We start from the raw sequence: 5,944 nt of genomic DNA, 5'->3' as shown, positions 1-5,944 counted from the left end.
ATCCGTGCATGCTATGTTGTTGTTCTTGCCATGTCTAGATTGTATAATGTGTATTCTTGATGGGTGTATGCTTAGATTGTCATGCATTGGTCTATAGTGAGTGCATCGAGCTCGTAGATATGCCTACTTAATATCTGGTTTGCATGCTCCAGTTTCTCAGTAAGTCTGTAATCTGATTATGTTTTTGCCATGTTCACATGCTTGCAATTGTATTTTCTGATCCCTTTTGGCTCAAGGGTCATCTTTATTTAAACCCCCGGGCCAGTGCTCCTCCGAGTGTTGGTCCAACTTGTCAGCCGCCGGTGGCCACCAGGGGCAACTCTGGGTTGGCCTACCGGAAGTTTGGACGATCCGGTGTGCCCTGAGAATGAGATATGTGCAGCTCCTATCGGGATTTGTCGGCACATTCGGGTGGCTTTGCTAGTCTTGTTTTATCATTGTCAAAATGTCTTGTAACGGGGATTCCGAGTCTGATCGGGTCTTCCCGCTAGAAGGAATATCCTTCGTTGACTGTGAGAGCTTGTGATGGGCTAAGTTGGGACACCCCTACAGGGTTATGAACTTTCGAAAGCCGTGCCCGCAGTTATGGGAAGATGGGAATTTGTTAATGTCCGGTTGTAGAAAACCTGAAGTTGACCTTAATTAAAATACATCAACCGTGTGTGTAACCGTGATGGTCTCTTTCCGGCGGAGTCCGGGAAGTGAACACGGTGTTGGAGTTATGCTTGACGTAGGTTGTTCTAGGATCACTTCTTGATCATAGTTGTTCGACTGTGCTTTTGCCTTCTCTTCTCGCTCTCATTTGCATATGTTAGCCACCATATATGTTAGTCGCTTGCTGCAGCTCCACCTCATACCTTTACCTTACCCATAAGCTTAAATAGTCTTGATCGCGAGGGTGCAAGATTGCTGAGTCCCCATGACTCATAGATACTTCCAAACCAGCTTGCAGGTGCCAATGAGTCCATGCAGATGACGCAACCAAGCTCAGGAGGAGCTCGATGCAGATCTTGTCCTTTGTGTTGTTTCGTTCTAGTTGATCAGTAGTGGAGCCCAGTTGGGGTCGATCGGGGATCTGTGTAGCATTTGGGGTAGTCTTCTTTTATTTTGGTTCCATAGTCGGACCTTGATTGTATCTGGTTGATGTAATGCTTTATTCATGTAATTGTGTGAAGTGGCGATTGTAGACCAACTATGTACCTCTTTCCCTTATGTATTACATGGGTTGTGTGAAGATTACCTCACTTGCGACATTGCTTTCTATGCGGTTATGCCTCTAAGTCATGCTTCGACACGTGGGAGATATAGCCGCATCGAGGGCGTTACAAGTTGGTAATCAGAGCCTTCCCCGACCTTAGAAGCCCCCACTGCTTGATCGTTTTTAGCAGCCATTTTTGAGTCTAGAAAAATATTTTGAGTCATTTAGGAATTATATATCGGAGAGTTTAGGAATTCTTTTTACTCCCCAGTCCCTTCATCGCTCTGGTAAGGCTTCCTGACGTAGAGTTTTGACTCTTCTCTTCTTAAATTTCACTAAAAAAGTTTTTAGGATCACGCGGGTATCATGGAATCGTTCCGATGGATTTGTGACGAGACCATTATTCTTGGTGCCTCCTGTCATTTAGGGGTTGTGGCAGTGTCCCGAGGAGTTGAGCTCCGAGGTGTTGTCGTCAAAATTTTATCGTTGTAGTTCTGTAATACCTGAGTTTAGTTTCGTCGACATCGAAAATCTCTTTTGTGCAGTTGTTGGTGAGATAACCTCGACGCCACCCAGTACTGGGGCGGGAGTTCGGGAATATTTCCATAACTTGTATAACAGATGCTTTTCGAAGGTTGAGGTAGACGATTTCCAAAGATTTCTTGGTTATGTGTTGAAGGATGGATACAGCTGGATGTAGGATTTGTTAGTTTTGGGTGAGATATTATGCTTCCCCTGTATCCCCAACACTTGATTGCATAACCAGAAAATTTCGGGAGTTTATAAGTGGGAATTCAAGTAGCTCTTAGGATATCTTTCCGACAGATGTATGATACGAAATTGGGGTTCGACGTCTAGTGGTCCGCCTATTCACGGTCGGTTTTACAGTGGTCTCGTTGTGTCTTAAAGAGTCCTTGGCTATGCCGACTCGGGGACGCTTCATATGTCATGTGCACTGCCTTGTACATGATGGTGCTGTACGATCGAGCCCGTGTAGGCCCCACCACGAAAACTTCGGACGAAATCTCTATCATATGTTTGTTCCGGCTTATTTTTCAAGCCAATCCTTGTTTTGTTTGAGTTGTGGTATTCGAGTTGCTTCGAAGTCAAGTGTTGATTCCATACCTTTCCAAAACGGTGTTCTCATATTCCTATGTGGTTTCTAATCCTTCATGATAATGGAGATTGTCATGTCAATCCTTTTCAACCGGTGTGTTTTCTCTTCAAGTGGATCCAATCTTGTCAACTTCCACAAGATCAATTATCAGTTCTTCTCAATGGTGTTTACTTCATCCGTTCCAAGTCTCCTTTATTTTTCCCCCCCCCCCCCCCTTTTTTTTCAAGGATTCAGATTTCTTAATCAAGTATCATGTTATTGATGAGAAGCCTCTCCATTCTTTTTCCGTCAATGTTCTTATCCGGCTATTCTCATGAAGATTCTAACGGAGCTTCAAGTTCGTCACTCTTCACTCGTTTTCATCTTTGGTGGTTTCAAGTCAAGCTTTGTTGATCATATCCTTTCCTCGTTTCAATGTTTTGTCATGCCAGTGCACCTCTTAATCTTCCCTGCTTGCCATTCAATTGTTCCGGAGTGCTCAAGATATCTCGAAAACTCGTGTTTCCACTCTGCATTCGTTCAAGATCTTTCGAGGGTTGTTATCTCATTCAAGCCATTTAATTCAACCGGCACTATCTCTCTTTTCAAGTAATCGTTCAACGGTGTTTCTTTGAGTGGGCCGTAACCCACAGGTCTTTTCCCAGGATCCTTACCTGACTCTTCTTATTTTCCTGGAGCTATCCTCAAATTTCTTTTCGAAGTTTGACGTTAGAATGAATTATCATCAGTCAAATGTCTTCTCCAAGATCTGTCAAAACCTTTTCATCGTTGGTTCAACCTTTTCTAATTTTCATTCCGAAGTGTCTCAACAATTCATGATGGTGTTTCGTCGTAATTCTCAAATTTTGAAGACCGAAGAAGAGTTTCTTTTAAATCTTGCCCCATTCTCGGCCATCCTCTCATAATTGTTTTTTTATTGTTGTGAGAATTCTTTTCACCCATCTGGAGCTATTCAAGAGTCTTCTCAGTTTGATTATCCGGAGTCCATCATTTCAGGTTTATTCATTTCTCAGCTTTCAGCTCTCGTTCTCCAATCTTACCGGTGCATCGTTCAAGTGATCTATAATCAGCTCATGATCTCTTTGTTCTCTTGTATCTAAATTCTCTCAAGCATCTTCATTCATTTGCTAATTCTTCCCAGTGCTCCTTTTTCTTTGCTTCAATCGTTCTAAATTCATACGGTGGTTCGTTTCAAGATTTATCTTCATATCAATTCGTTCATGCTTTCCAAATGCTAACGATGGTTCGTGCAAGAGTTCTCGTCATTCGTTATCATATATATTCATTTGTTCTTCTCAACCCTACCAGTAACTTGTGAAGACGTTCTCAAGTCATGCTATATCTATCTTAATCTTTTCGACAAGAATAAGTAGTGTGCCAAATCGGTTGATTGTCATCAATTTAATTGGTGAAGGATACGCATAACATAATTCTTATTCTTGTTCCATCCAAGCGATTAATTCTTTATTCCGGAGGCTCATCATATTCTTGGTTTCACTTCATTCATTTTTCTTTCCCGGAGTCCCAAGCTCTCGCAATTATATCACCACGGGGATTCATCTAAATCATTACTAGGTTTCACCTTGTGTTTTCAACTTCTCTTTCCTTCCGTTTGATCATTCTTTTGTTACCGGAGTTGTTCATGGAGGCTACATGATGGTTCATCATGGATTTTTCTCCTTCTCCAAGTTTTTCATCGAGATTCTCTTCTAAGAAGCTCAAGCTTTCTTCTTCTTGCAATCTGGAGTGCATTTGTTCTCTCTTATCTTCTCGAGATGGTATTATGTCATTCTTGATAATTTGAGTTCATGTTTCATGATTCACAGGTTGTTAAGAATGGGGTATTATAAATCCATCAACCTCTTTGTTGGAGCTATCTTGGGTTATATTTCACCTAAAGCTTTCCCTAAGGATTGTTGCTATTTATGGTGCTTACAAATGATCCAATTTCTTCATTTATCCTTTCCGGAGCGATATACTTTCTCGTCAATTTGTTGATATCAATCCAATTCTTTTCCCGTGAGTGGCAGGTTGTCACCTCATAATTTGAGATGTATTCCATAAGACCATATCAATCTTATTCTTTTTGTTGTTGGTTTTCCAACAACTCCGTTCTAGCTTTTGTTGTAAGCGTGCTACCTCGATATCTTGTTTCCCTTTGTTCATCCCATTCCATTCTTACTTTTGTTCTGGAGGCATTGCGATGTTGCTCTTTTCAACCATCATCTTGTTTTGTCAAGATCATGCTTCTTTCTTTGCTTAACCATTTACAGGAGTGTTCTGTCCTCTGCTCAAGTTCTTTTCATCGTATCAAGCCTTGCATAACTTCTCTAATGGAGTGTTGTTCGAATTTGTTCTTCCTTATTACTCTTCCTTATCGGAGTGCTTTCAACTTTGTTCTTCTTTGTTCCTCTTGTCTAACGGAGTGTTTTCAAATTTGTCGTCTCCGTTGTATTCTTTTCTCGAAATGGCTTAACCTTTTCAAGGTTCTTTGGTTTCACTCGTTTGTCAAAGAAGCAACTTAGTTTTTCCTCTTCTCTTTCTCTTCCGTTGTTACTCTCGTGCCATTCTAGATCTCGGGACGAGATCCTCTCGTAGTGGTGGAGTGTTGTAACGCCCCGAGACCGATGTGCTAGGTGTCCTCCAGTTATTCACTGTTGTTGCCTTGTCATTGCTTGGTGTCATGCATTGCATATCATGTCATCATGTGCATTTCATTTGCATACATGTTCGTCTCATGCATCCAAGCATCTTCCCGTTGTCCGTTTTGCATTCCGGCGCTCCGTTCTCCTACGGTGGTCATTTCTACCTTTCTTTCGTGTGCGGGTATTAAACATTTCCGGATTGGACCGAGACTTGTCAAGCGGCCTTGGTTTACTACCGGTAGACCGCTTGTCAAGTTTTGTACCATTTGGACTTCGTTTGATACTCCAACGGTTAACCGAGGTACCGAAAAGGCCTCGTGTGTGTTGCAGCCCAACACCCCTCCAAAGTGGCCCAAAACCCACCTAATACCTCTCCATCATCTCGGTCGTTCGATCACGATCGCGTGGCCGAAAACCGCACCTCATTCGGACTCTCCTAGCTCCCTCTACCTCTATAAATAGACCCCCTTCATTTTCGTTTTCGGATCCTTTCCCCGAAACCCTAAAACTCCTCCCTCAGCGCCGCCGGACATGCCCGTCTCGCCGGCGACGTGTTCACTACGCCGCCCACGTCCCCGTCCAATGAGCGTGCCACCTTCAGCCCCGCGACGCCCTCACCACTCCCGCATCGCCATGTGTCTCCGTCAAGCGCCCCGGCCGCACGGCCCGCTGGAGCCCATCACGGTCCCTCCCGGGCCCGTTGGAGCCCATCACAGGCCCTCCCGGCCCGTTCTCGCCGCGCTGCGCCCCCGGCCGAGCGTCCCGCCGCCGCGTCGGCCGGATCCCGCGCCGCGCGCCGCTGCCACTCCCCCGGCGAGCGCCGTGGCGCCTCGCCGCCCGTCCGCGCCATTCCCGCCGCCCACGCGCTCGGCCCGCCGCATCACCGCCCCGCCCCTGGAGGAGCTCCACCACCGCCCGCCGCCAGATCCGGCCACGGGAGCCCGAGCCCGGCCGGATCCGCCGCCCCGCCGGCGACGACCTCGC

The sequence above is a fragment of the Triticum urartu genome, chromosome 5, assembly GCF_003073215.2.
Source record: "Triticum urartu cultivar G1812 chromosome 5, Tu2.1, whole genome shotgun sequence".
Taxonomy (NCBI): domain Eukaryota; kingdom Viridiplantae; phylum Streptophyta; class Magnoliopsida; order Poales; family Poaceae; genus Triticum; species Triticum urartu.
Note: the sequence above shows the minus strand (reverse complement) of the source record.